Raw genomic sequence first — 14729 nt, 5'->3', positions numbered from 1 at the left:
TTCTAAAATATCAAGTTTTTAATTTTATAGTTTAACGACATACAATTAAAGTTTTTTTTCAATTGAATCGTGTTGAGAGGTTTCATTTCTTACGAAAAAATCATGGAGCGTTTGAATTTTAAAAATTTTAAGGTTAAATTTTAAAAGTTTAAAATTCAAAAGATTTCCGCTCTAGCGGCATTCTTGTAAAAACTGAGTACCAGACTACGATTGCCAATTTAATAGAAAAAATAAGACGTCATCTTTCGCAAATTCCGTGTTTATTAATAAAAAACTTCTAGACAAAAAATAAAAGTCATAGGGCCATAGTTTGATTATTAAATTTTAAAGATTTCCCAGCTTCTAATTAGCTGGTAATAAATCGACGGCACACGCTCTTAATAAGAAACTTATTCTTGATTTTTTCTTTACAAATTTTTTATCTCCCGTAACCATTAATATTCAAAGACCAGCATTTTAATTTTGCAACATTTTTAAACAAGAATCTTTTATAAACTGAAGAAGACAAATAAACTTAAGATTGAAATGTCGAATTTTACTCATTTCAAACAGAAAATATGGCTTTCTCTACAACAAAATATGAAATTTGAATCCAAAAGGACGAATTTTCAACAAAACAATTGAATTTTCGACCAAAAAATAGCACTTTTTAACAAAGTTATTTAATTTATAACAAAATAGTTACGTTTTTAACTAAATAGATTATACTTCAGTAAAATAAAAAAAAAATTTCAAATAAATAGTCGAATTTTTTAATTTGAACTTTTAACAAAATGCTTAATTTTTTTACCAATATAATTAAATTGTCAACAAGTAGTTGATTTTTTAACAAAATTAAGGAGAATTTCTACCTACAAAGATGAATTTTCAACTAAATACTAGAATTTTTCAAAAAAGATTAAATTCTAACCAAAAGACGAATGAATTTTTAAACTAAAAGTTGAATTTTCAACAAAAAAATATGATTTTCAATTTAAAAACAAAAATCTGCCCAAATAGAAGAATGTTCAGTTATAGTTTCCAAAAAATATGAACTGTTAACAAAATATTTAAATTTTCAACAATATAATTAAAATGTCAATAAAGTTGTTGAATTTTGAACCAAAATAATAAAAATTTCTACCTACAAAGATGAATTTTCAACCAAATAGTCGAATTAAAAAAAAAAATTAAATTCCAACAAAAAACAGCTGAATTTTCAACACGAAAAGATTAATTTTTAACAAATAGATGAATTCACAAAAAACGGCTTTCAGCAAAATTAACAAATTTTCAAGCAAAGAAATGGATTTTTAACCAAAATGTTGAATCTGAACGCAACAAGTGAATTTCTAAGAAAGTATGTAGAAACTTAAAAAAATATATATATATTTTCACATCAAAGTCGAATTTTATACAAAATTGTGAAATGCTCAATGAAAAATATGAATTGCCAACTAAAAGGGTGAATCTTTAAGTAAAAAGTGAATATTTAACAAAGTACTTCAACTTTCAAGGCAGAAGTTGAATTTTCCAAACAAACAGACGAATTTTTAATAAATTCTTGGCTACAAATAAAGCTGGAAAAGGGATCCAGAAAGAAAAACAGTTGAACCAAACTTTTGAAGTTTCAAGACAAAAGATTTATTTTCTTCAAAACAGTTGTATATTCAAGCCGAAAATATAGATTCTTAACAAAAACGTTAATTGTCCACAAAATGGTTGTATTTTTAATGAAAAATAAGACATTTCACCAAAGAAGATTATTTTTCTGCCAAAAAACGTTAATTTTTTAACAAAAAAATACTTTTTAACCAAAATTGTTGAACTTACAACCAAATAGTCAAAATTTCTACTAAAAATAAAATCGATAGGAGGGGGTAACTGAAAAAAAAGTAATAGAAATACAAGGCAAATAAATTTCTAGCAAGAATATTAATGTCGGGGTGGCGACAAACTTCAGGTTTAAAATTCCCGAATTATTCCCTAAATATTAATATTCAAAGACCAGAATTTTAATCCTAACATTTTAGGATCCGTGATCTATAGATTTCCCGGATCGCTAACGACCCTTTGATTACAAATAAGTTCCATTCAAATTTTCTATGGAATTCTTCGAGATAAATGTAAATGTAAAAAGTAACATAATGACACATGTAAATGATACTCGCGCCAACAGACGAACACCAACAGATACCGTGCAGAGCGCCTTGGCCTACGAACTTTGATTACGTAATGTGTACGAACATAAACACATGGAAAAATTAAGTACAAATGAGTGAATGTTACCTAAGGTTTAATATATTTCTTTGACGTATATATAGAGTGCACTTTGTATATGCAAAGTGCAGATTACCGCACTAATTAGAATTGCAATTAAACCCGTTTAGGTCGTCCGTCTCTCACGTCACTTACTTGTCGACTCATCCATTCATTCATTCGATCAAATAAAAGAAGGTTTACATTAGAGACGGAAAATTTTTTTGGGAATTAATGAAGTACCGCATGCCTGAGTTTGAATCGTTTCACCATAGTGGAGGAAGTATTATATGTTACAAGGTCTTCCTGTCTATATAGAAGCTAACTTTAATTTAGTCAAGGGCAGGCCCTCTACTGGCTAGCTACGCATCATCAAATTAAAGACTCTCTTATTTTTACCTAAAATTATTCATTTATTAAGTACAATTTACTAAGGAATTTGTCATTATAAAATTGATTTTCAATCAATATTAAATGAACGGGACATTAATTATTTTCTAATTAAATTCAAATTACAGCAAGTTTAAATACTGCAGAGTAGAATTGAAAAGAATTTTATCGGAGACATTAATGCTTTTAGCAGTACCCTTTTCAAGATCTAATCACTATTTTTCAAAATAATTTCAGTGCTGAAACTTTTTTACATTAATTTTATTTTTTAAATTCATGTATAAGCAAACTCTTCTCTCTTGTTACATCAATTTTTTAAATAGAAAGTTGCATCTTTGAAGCATCTTATACAGAAATGATCTTTTGTGAAAAATAAAAATGATTCCGAATAATTTGAAATTAAAAATGGTGTTCGATATTCACTTCAAATTCGTTGAACAATATATTTTTCCGACTTCATTAAGGAAGTTTTTGATGCCAATTTCAAAATTTGATGGAAAAATTTGTGAATATTAAAATTTTTGCAGTAGTGACTACTGATTGGAAAAAAGAAATAAGATCTTAAATATTCTTTAAGAAAAGTAAATTATAGCCAAGAGTTTTTTTGTAATAATTCTATAATTTTCATTATTATTATTTTCATCATATACCTTACCCCTACAAATTTTACTATTTCAACTGACACACCATTGGCGTACCTTTCTTCGCTAGAGAGAAAATTTGTATGGCTTTTGCTATATATATTTTGTAATATCCTTACGATAATTCTACGGTAATTCTCTTGCAATTATTAGTTTTTGAAATTCATTGTTTACGCATAAATTAGAAAAAACTAATGTATAATTACGATTTTATTAACGTAACTGCTCTTTTTCAATTATTTAAACAATTTTCGTAAATAAATACAAAGTTTGACTTTCAATGACTCATTGTTTGTCATATTTGGTAATATGAAAACAGATATATTAACTTTTTGCACAGAAAACAGTTATTTTAAACAAAAATCATTCGATATCGAAGAAGATTTATCATTCTCAACCATTTTTTGTTATTTTAGCGTTTTTCTTCGGAAATGAATAGTCATTTGATCTCACAAAAATTATATGTAAAAAAAACATTCACCGCTTTTAAATAATTTTAGGATATTTTAGCGTTTCACATCAGAAATTAGTATGTTTAAACAAATAATCATTAGATTGGAAATTTATATTTTTTTTATCAAAAATGCAACGGTTTGTGTGTCTGTATATTTAAAGAAATTATATATATAAAGAGAGAGAGAGAGAAAGAGAGAGAGAGAGATTGATCAGCAACCTGGGTCGGAGCAGTGTTGCGTAACGAACGTGTTATTTACTTAAATAGCACGAGAATTCTGGATCAATCTGAAAAATCTCTATCCCTTCCACACACTACTCCTTTCCCCTATCGAGTGAGTCACGCCTACCCCGAAAGGGAAATGGCTTAATGGTGTAAAAATAATATATATATATATATGTTCTTGCACCAAGAAATAATGTTTTTTAAATTTTAAATATTGTTCCTGATATAAAATATTTGTTTTTATTAAGAAAGGATTTATTTGAATCAAGTAATCTTTTTTCTAGATTACCTAAATACTGTCTGATGTGCACTGATTTTTAGAATAATTTAAAATTATCGTGTTGCGTATTTAAATAAAACGTTCGTTCCGCAACACTACTCCAACCCAGGTCGCTAACGAATCTGTTTATTAATTGCCCCAGTCGAAGAGCTTAACAAAGTCTTCACGCGTCATAGATCCGACAAAAATACAAATAAACTTCAAATTAAGAGCACTCAAATTCTAGGACAATTTAGAAATTTTTTTTTTTCCTTAAAAGTTTCAGATTTTGTTCAAATGACCTCAATTTCCTGCTATTCTCCACTTTTCTTAGCAGCGCAATGTGAAGAGCAAAGTTGCCGAAAGTATAATTATGGAGAGAATGATGGTCAATTAGAAGTTGCGCAATACCCGTAAAATGGTAGGGATATGGGAGAATGAGTGATTGAGGTTCGACACACCCACGACATATGAAAGACGGAGGAAGATTTAGAAAGAGAGAGTGTCACCTAAAGTGAGTCCAGCGAAACTGGGTCAATGCGTGTCATACGTAACAACGCAACGCTCGCTAACCATAATTAACTATAGACATTGTGAGCTTGCTCTACTCTGTTTCTACGCCTCTGAAACATGAAACGAAACGTTATCATCAGCATTTAGTATCTCGTAACTATAAAAAATTATACCAATGAATTTCTTTCCTTGTGAGTAATCAAATGTGCATATTTTATGACACCTAATTAACACATTATTGTGGAATTAATGCATTCACATGTTACATAAAAGTATGAAGCACATTATGTAAGTACCTATAACAGATTTGATTTGTAAACGTGCAGAATGAGAAATAAAGACAACAATATTTTCAAAAATTGAGGAAATTCAGGGTGGAGACCTAAACATCAATAAACAAAATTCCAGCCTATTTCCCGGTTTTTTCGATCAAAAATTACATTTTTGACCATTTATTTTTAAAATTTGAAAAGAATTAAAAATGTTAAAACTTCATGGCCCACAATTCTCCCAACACAGGGGAAATAGGGTGCATTTTTAAACAAATAGTGGAATAATAAGATTTCAAGAGGAAATATATTGTATTTTCCAGAAAATAGTGGAATTCTCAGCGAAAAAAGATGAATTCTCAACAAAAGAGTTGAGTTTACTAGCTAAATAGTCGTATGTTTTAGAAAATCTTTCACTTTGATGCCCAAAAAGAAGAATTTTTAATAAAAAAGTTAACTTTCAACCAATAATAATAAGTCTTCAACCAAATAGTTCAACTTTCAATGAAAGAATAGAATAGAATAGAATTTATAACGAAACAGTTCAATTTTCAACCTACAAAGAGGAATCTTCAACCAAATGATCGAATAAAAAAAAATAAAAAAATAATGAAGCTTCAACTAAATCGTTAAATTTGCAAGTCAAACAGAAGAATCTTTTATAAGACAGTTAAATTTTCAATGGCAGATCAATTTTCAACAAAACAGATGACTTCGACTAAGAAATGAATTATCAATCTAAAAGGAAAGCAAAAAGATAAATGTTCAAGATATCAGTTGAATTTCCTACTAAAAAAGACGAATTTCAATCCAAAAGGATAAAATTTAAATGCAAAAAGGTGAATGTTCAAGAAAGCAGTTGAATTTTCGACCAAAAAAGATATTCTAAGAAAATAGTTGAATCTGAATCTGAACCAAAAATGTAATTTTAGACTTTTCAAATATAAAGAATTTACCTTCAACAACAAAAAATTACTTTCAGAAAACATAGTTAAATTTTCAACTCAATAGTAGAATTTTTACCCAAAAAGGATAAAATTAATTTAACAAAAATATAATAGAGTTTTCAAGTTAAAAAAATTAACTTTTAACCGAAGTGTATAGAGAACTCATGAAGTCAGGTGTACACTTGTAATGAAATCTCCTGAATTCTTCTGAAGTATCTGAAGTAACTTGATATCACTTGAAGTCACTTGCATTAATTTGAATTCACTTAAATTCTCCTGAAGTCATGTGAAATTTCCTGAAATATCTGAGGTCATTTGATTTCACATGAAGACACGCAATGTCACATAAAGTCACGTAAAGTCATTTGAAATTACCTGAATTCATTTGAAGTCACTAGAATTCTTTCCAAGTTACATAAACTCTACTGAATTCTCTTGAAATCTCCTGAAATATCTGAAGTCTTTTAAAATTACGTGACTTCACCTGAAATCATTCGAAATCACCTGAATTCATTTGAAGTCACTTGAATTCTCCTGAAGTCACTTGAAATCTCCTGAAGACAGTGAAATCTTCTGAATTAATTGAAATATCCCTAAGTATCTTGAAATCAAAAGTAGGTGTACACCCGATCGGTCGAGTTATCAAAACCTCCCTTTTGACCATAAAAAGATAAATTTTCAACCAAAAAATATGACGTTTTTGATAGATGAATTTTCAATTCAAAAGGACAAATTTTTTGTCTAACAAGATAAATGTTTAACAAAACATTTGCCTTTCCGACCAAAAAAAGCTGACCTCCTAACAAAATAGTTCAATTTTTAACAAAATGATTAAATTTTCCACTCAATAGTAGAATTTATAATCGAAAATATAATAGTGAACTTTTCAATGTAAAGGAATTAACTTTCAACCCGAAAATGCGAGTTTTCTACAAAAAGATGAACTTTCAATTCACAAGGACCAAATTTTCTTTCCAAAAAGACGAATGTTTAACAAACCGGTTAAATTTTTTACCAAAAGAGATGAATTTTAAACAAAAATGATAATAGCAGACTTTTCAATTATGCGAAAAAAGGAAGAACTATAAATAGGTTAAAAAAAGTTTTATAAGTTAAATAAACATTTAAATCAATGCTTCTTAACATATGTTATTTGTTTAATACTTAAAACTATAGTTATCAGATACAAAAAATTCTCACAGAAGAAGTTCACAAGAAATGAAACGACACGTTATTTTATCGGATTGATAAAGGAAAATTAGAACTTTTAGTTTTCTTTTTAAATCGGGCGGAAGTTTCCTTTCAGAGAAGTTCCATAAATACAAAGTTATGAGTATTTTATATTCCAAAGCTAATAACATCGTAAATTAATATCAAAAAGTTGTCGAAAATTTCCTTTAAAATGTTTTATTTTTTAAGCTAAAGGAGGTCTTTAACTTTTTGCTTTTATTCTAATTTCTTTTTTTTTTTTATTAATTTTTTTGTCCAAAATACGTAAATTCATGTGTTTTTTTTTACAAAACCGACACAAGATAAGGAGAAAGTCAAAAGAACACAATCATTTATCTTAAAAACACTCCAAAATTGCCTGTTAATTCTTTTCTCTATCTCGTTTAGATAAGAACTTAACTAAGATAATTTTATAAAATATTTATCATTGAAAGGAAAAATGAAAAATTACTTCGAAATAAAGTGGTCAACATTTTGGCAATCACCTAAATCATATTTAAACGAGGTCGCCCATTATTGGCGATAAGTGACCAATGTACCAACTACTCTACATTTTGTATTTATTGTTTTTTATGAGAAAAAGTGTAGTGGACGATATGGAGCATGGGTGGGTCTGAGAATCCGCAATGTTGAATTTAACTCCTCTTTGGAAGCCGCCAAGATATTACCGCTGGAGAAAACCCTGCATGGGGTCTGAGACGCAGAGATCGCAGATCGGAGGGTGTAATGGAAGATGGAGGGTGGCTGGTCTCACGGGCGCCTAACCGAGCGTGCGTTTCCGATGAATTATTCAAGATCGAACATCTCCCAGTTGCTAGGGGCACCCATCCTTAACCGTTACGCGTTTATTCTCATTATCCGTACAACCCCCAACTCTATCTTCCCGGTTGACCTTTTCCAGTCTCGCACACGTCAAGTCACGTTAATGTAGTCTTCATCTCGAGTTGCCTGAGCTTTTCCGATTTCTCCCGCGCAGCGATTGACGCATCCATTTCATCTAATCTTGATGCAATAGTCGATTAAATCACTGATTTTATATTTCAAATCGAAAATGATTCGAGAAAATTATCGAGGGATGTTGAAATAAGGTTTTCATTATTTTATTCGTGGATTTTTAGGGTTTCGTAGTGACGAGCAGAAATCTTTACTGTTTTGGACAGGTGTCGATCCATAATTCGTACTTTTTCCCAGGGCGGATAAAAGGGAGAAGAGTAGAGGAGTAGGAGCGGAGAAATACATAGAGGAGGGGAAGGGAATGTGGAGAGGTGAGTGGGGGAGCAAGGGGAGAAGGGAAAGTAGGGGTTGAACAGAGGTGAGTAGGGAGAATGACGAGGGGGCGAAAGGAGGTAAGAGGACGGGAAGCGAAGTAGGTTGGTGTAAGTAGGAGTAGTGAAGTAACTGGAAGGGGATGGGAACTGGAGTAAGGATGGGAAGATGTTGGAAAGGTAGCAGGAAAGTGATAGGGAAATAAGAGTATAGAAAAAAAAATAAAACAAGCGAAGTAAGAAAGTAGAAATAAGCAAGGAAGTAGAAAGTAGAGATACGCAGCTGGTGTAAGGATAAATAAGGAAAGAGTGAGAAAATTAGGGTATGTTATGAAGAAAAAAGGTAAAAGAAAGTAAGAAAGTTAAAACAGGAAAGGATAAGTTAGAGAGACATACGATTGTGCGGAGTGCAAGGTAATTAAGGAGAGGAAAGACGGAAGTAAGAGTGGTGAAGTGATGGGATAGAGGATGGGTAGAAAGGACAAGCGAGGGAAAAGAATGAGAATTGCTGTAGGGAGGGAAAATTAGAAGAAGATTGGAAGAAGAAGTAAGGAAGGGGAATTGGGACAGGGGAAGTAACGGAGGGGTGAGTAAATATGGTCAAGCGAGGGGTATTGAGAGGAGGGGAAAAGGCTTTACGAGTGGCAAGTACGAGGAAGTAGGGGAGTGCAAGCAGATTAAGGAATAAGAAATAGGGGAGGGGAGATAGTAAGATAGAATTTGATAAAATAGGATCGATCAGGGAAGGAAAGGGAATGAAAGGCCGACAGGAGAGATTTGAAAGGCTTAATTAACGTCTTAATTTTTTAGGCGCGTAGCGTCCACTTTGTCTAATTTTTCGGTAAAGCCTGTTTTTTTTTTTTAGTTGAGAATATCGACTTGAACAAGTCTCTGAAATCTGTAACTTTGGAGAATATTTTAAGAACTTGTTATTTATTTCCAGCTTGGCCCGGGTTACCTCGGTAAATATTGTGGAATAATATGCAATATTCAGAAATGTATATGAACAATAACAAGGATAGAAGGAAATATGTTTACATTGAATAAATCTCTCATACCTTCATGGAGAATTAAACTATTCTGCAATATTTTGGGGCAATTTTTTAATCATATTTTTTATTCGGAAATGTTCTCAAATGCTCTAGAATGTTCCGGAATCTTCAATATTATTCTGCAATTCTGCAATATTACAGAAATATGCGTACTTTCCTAGGACGTTCTATCTATTTGAGATTATTTTAGAATTTATTAATGATTTTTAATTTTATAATAATCTTGATTTTGATACTCTCTAAATATGAATCAGCGATAAGTATACCGCTAATTCAAATCAGCGTATATACGCTGCTAAAACAGCGATATTTAGCTGCTGGTCAGTGAAAACTCACTGATTAACAGCTAAGTTTCGCTGATTTGCCAGCGTTAATAAGCTGATTTTAATTATCGGTATACTGATAGCTGATTCATATTTAGATAGTAGACTTTCTTCAATATTCAAGATAGACAAAGATTTTTTGCACCTATTATCAGAAGAATATTTCAGAACTATTTTATTTATTCTAAAATAGGATTTAGAAAAGAGCTGATATCGTTAGTATCATATTGATTGTTAATTAAGAATAATTGGATATCAATTAAACTATTCAAATGAGATTCAATCGCAAGATTTTTATCGCAGTTTTAAGATGGCCACGGGTATCGAATTTTTTAACAAAATAGTCGGATTTTTTCTATATACGTAAACATTGTCTTTTCAGATGTCAATTATTATGATTTATGAATAAATGTTTCCATTAAAACCATAAATCATATAAGATTTCTAAAATTCTGATGGATCACAATTAAAAATGCTCAGGTAAAAAATTAATTTTGCTATTCTTCCAAGATCCACTTTGCATGTGCAAAAAATCCAGCCATAATCTTTTCTGATTTTAAAACGTTGATTTAGATCATTTTGTTAAAAATGATACTTTTCACAAAATGAAAAGAGAGTAGCTTTCAGCCACATCAAAAGAATGTGTGGACGCAGATCTGTTTGGAAATTATATATGTATTTACACCTATTTTTGAATAATGATGAACGATTTTTAAAATTTTTTCTGTCATTAAAGAACGTATTTAAAAAAATTGGATATACTTAGGTAATTGGAAATTTAATCACGACGATTCAAAAAGGTTCATCGCATAAGAAAATTTGTTAAATAAACAGTAATTTGTAAATGTTTACAATCACTTTCTCCTTTTAAATTCTCATCATTCATAATAATTCAAAAGTGTTCACCATTTAATACTTAATTTAAAATACTATACATTTTATATCCATTACAATTTTCTATTGGATAACAACTTCTGCCTCCGTTCTTCAAATTTTTAATATGCTTCATATTCAAGATTCTTTAAAAGAGCATTAGGATATATTGTTTTATTTTGGATTTGTATTTTATTTATTTATAAATAATAAAATAATAAAAAACTCAAGGTATATTGTACTTGTAACAACAGGCTTAATTTAAATTTTTTAAATTAATTAATAACATTTTATATTTTAATTTTAAGAAGTTAAATTATTCTATCTGAAAAATGATGTAACAAAAAGTCTGAAAAATCCAGCAAACATTGTTGTTAAAACCTCATGGGAGTTTCATTACTTGAAGTTGTTTTATACCTTAAATTCGAAAATTTGAAACCAAAGCTACAAATAATCTTTTGTAGTAAGAAAAATAGTAGGAAACATAATGTGAATTGAGAAAAATTTGTGTTATTTAATAATTCTGCGCAGTTAAATTAAGAAGTTTAAATTATCATAAATTTTCGAAGAAGACTTACAATTTCTAAACATTTTAGGTAGCGTTACTTTTTTTAGATTATACTGACGTTTTTCACAGGAAAAATGTTATTTGAAACAAAAATTATAGGATAATAGTTAGCATTTTTCGCGGAAAAAAATGGAATTTTTAAACGTTTAATATTTAAGAAAATTTAAAATGAAAGAAAAATAAACTTTTAACTGTTGAAAATTAAATTTTATTTAACTTTTAACAGTTTAAAAATTAACTTTTGAAAGTTTGTAAAATGAGGAAAATTGACAATTCTATTTTCAATCGTTAAAAATTTTCGAAAATTGATCGCCATTGGAAAATAATGTTTAAAAGAAGATTTACAATCTTAACCAATATTTTATTAAGCTATGTTCAAGTTTTTTGCGTAAAATTCAAATAATATTAACGCTATTTAAAGAGTAATACTGTAAGTAGGCGTTTTTACCGGATATGTTACTTTACACAATAATCATTTGACTTCAAAAATTAAACCTACACATTTTAACAACTGAATGTTATGTTAGTATTGTTTGTAGAAAATTAGAATTTCTGAATAAAAATACAACGATTTGATTGTCTATTTCTTGTAAAAAAATATCTACTAATTCTGAAAATCTGAAATTAGGATATCAATTTTTATCCATTATAAAAATACTGTTCTTGCTTTTTTTATTATTTTAGATATTAGATACTATGTAACATAACAATTTTGAATTAATATTAATTTTATACAATAATTTACAAATTTTGTGAGACGCAAAAAAATAGTGCGACTCCAATCAATGTCTGACGTACTCAATAATGTGGGGTTTTCAGTTTCTAAAATCCCCTACCATCTGCATTTTTATTAGGAGCACTCGCACTCACGTGAACATTTGGTCAGAGAAGTAGACAACTGCAGAAAACCAAAACTCCATGTAGATTCACTAATCTCAGAGAATTTCTCCAGTAATTTGTATTTTGTATTTTAAAATATCGTATATTTAAATAGAAAAGGGGACATATTTCGAGAATAGGGGAAAAGGGGGAATTGGAATAAAATTGGCAACGCAGTTGAATAGGGAAAGACTGTGATCTCCGTATAAGAATCTTTTGTCGGTGGAGCTTCATCGTGAATGTTCATGCTGGACACGTTATTAAAACAGGAAAGTAAATAGCGAAGAAAAGGAAAAACACGCTACTGAGTTACCAGTCCGAGTACTGAGTATGCGTAAACTCTACGTTCATCGGTACGATGAATTCATACGCTACGCCGGGGGCCATAATACCGGCGTCACATGCGCCAGCGATACTACGGTCTTTTTTCAATTTCCGCAATTGAAAAATATTTTGCTAAAAGCTAATAAGCCATCCAGCCTGTCCGTACATATTTTCGCGTGTATAAATATCACATGATGCTCACATATATGTGAATGTGACTTGGATAGGGCCAATCGGACTAGGTCGATGACTCTAGAAAAAGCGGGAGAGTCCAATTTTAACCAGGTTTAAACAAAAATCTATCATACAAATAAATATGTCTGAAATCGAAAATTTCCGTAAACTCAAGGCTCATCCTACTTTCCTTCTATTTCCAAAATCGCTTATCTCGACGAGTTCTATTTTTAGATGCGAGAACAGAAATGGTAACGGGTTTTTGATTTCGTATAAAAGGTTCTTATATTATTGGGTCTACAAATTAATTCGGTCTCTTTGCTTTGTTGTCTTGTAACTCTTTGTTAAACTTATATATTTTTTCGCCCTAAGGTCATTTTAAAACGCGAAACTTAAACTTCAAAAGGCAATTTAATAGGTGGTGGCTCTGCGGACTTAACTTATAAAATAATTAGTGAATACAAGGGCTGAACAAATCATTTCATTCACCTCAGCTGCATTTCTTTCGATTGCAATGCAAAAAGCATGTAATGTTTTTAAAGTTAAGTCCACAAGGCCGCCAGATATTCTATTATGTGTTTACACCTGAATTTTGCCCTTTAAAATTACCTTAGGGAAGGAAAAAATTCGAATTTGACCACGAGTTACAAGACATCAAAATAAATGCACCGAATTAATTTTTAAACTTCATATTTAAAAATATGAGCAGGAATAAAGAAAATAAAACTTTATGTAGTTCAATTAATTAATAGAAAAAATTACGTTTTTAAATTAGAGAGAAGTCTGGCCTTTGTAAATATGAATTGCATTCTTAAAGCAAAGACTAGAATCAAATGGGATGGAAGGAAATCTGAATGGTAGGAAAACGTAGAAAAGCTGACTCAATTTCTATATCAAATCGTTCTGCTCTGTATCGTAGCAACGATGCTCAATTAATTGAAGACCACCGCTTTCTATTTTTCTTTCAAAATACAATACCCTTTCATTTTAGAACCTTACGAGCTGCATTTCTCAAATCTTAAAAGTGCCTTTTCGAAAATTATCTTGTTTTATTTCGCGGAAACGATTCGTAAAAAAGTTTTCCCTTTCCGGCAACTATTTGAAAGCTTTCCAGATAATCAATTATTGTCGGTTTACTACAATTAATTACGGCCAGTTGAACTTTTATGTGGCTCGTCGTCCCGACGATACATTTGATGGAAGATTTATCGTCAGCGTGAGAACTGCACAAATTAATTAAGACTCCTACTAACTTTACGAGCAACTTTTTATAACTCAGTGCACGAAATTTTAAAAAGGATATTAAAATACGATTTTACAGGTCTTGTTTTTTCGTTGTCGCCATAAATCAAAATCTTCGAATAGGAAATTGTCAGGGTTGCTACAACATCCTAATTTCGAAATTTCCTGACTTCTCGCGAATTTTCTCAGACCAAATTTTGATTTTCCCTGACCCTTCTAAATTCATATTTTAAGAATAAAAACCAATTTACTTCTAAGAGATCAATAATGTTAATGCACAACAAATTTGTTTCTAAATTTATTTTAAACAGGACAATAGTCATACATAATTTAATAAGGAATCATACACAAATAACGTAAGATTTACATAAAAGATATTAATTGTCAAGCAAATAGTTAAGCTTTTTAATCAAAAAGATAAATTTTTAACAAAAAATGAATTAATTAAAATCATAGTTGAATCGATTAATTTTCAAATCAGAAAGAAATTAATTTTCAACAAAATAGTTAAGTTGTTAAATAAAGAGATTAATTTTCTATTGCAAACAAATTAATTCTTATAACGTAAAGTATAATAGTTGATATTTCCAAAAAATATATTTGTATTTAAAGAAAACCATTGAATTCAAAAGTGAAATAAAAATGTATAAGAAATTAGTTGAATAAGCAACGAAAAAAGGTTAATTTTCAACCAAAAAAGAGAAATATCAAACAAAAGTGTAGAAAGATCAATTTTCAATCAAGAATATTATATTTTTATCGAAAAAGATAAATTATTCAGAACAACTGGAATAGTTAATTTTTCAGTTAAAAATGTGAATTTTGTACAAAAATGATTAATCATCAACCAACAAATTAGTCGG

The 14729-nt window shown here is 29.8% G+C and overlaps 1 protein-coding gene and 1 long non-coding RNA gene across 2 annotated transcripts in view; one reads left to right on the top strand and one right to left on the bottom strand.

The window, feature by feature from the left end:
- The window catches only part of LOC117171080 (forkhead box protein O), a 297585-nt gene that overhangs the window by 58833 nt on the left and 224023 nt on the right, over positions 1-14729 (bottom strand). The gene's annotated exons all lie outside the window — the stretch shown is intronic.
- Positions 13592-14729, top strand: part of LOC117171081 — a 15465-nt gene continuing 14327 nt past the window's right edge. The window contains exon 1 of the long non-coding RNA XR_004466843.1: positions 13592-13840. This is a non-coding gene — a long non-coding RNA (uncharacterized LOC117171081). The remainder of the gene's footprint in view (positions 13841-14729) is intronic.

This window comes from Belonocnema kinseyi, chromosome 4, assembly GCF_010883055.1.
Source record: "Belonocnema kinseyi isolate 2016_QV_RU_SX_M_011 chromosome 4, B_treatae_v1, whole genome shotgun sequence".
Taxonomy (NCBI): domain Eukaryota; kingdom Metazoa; phylum Arthropoda; class Insecta; order Hymenoptera; family Cynipidae; genus Belonocnema; species Belonocnema kinseyi.
This window is presented reverse-complemented; position numbering and strand designations above follow the sequence as displayed.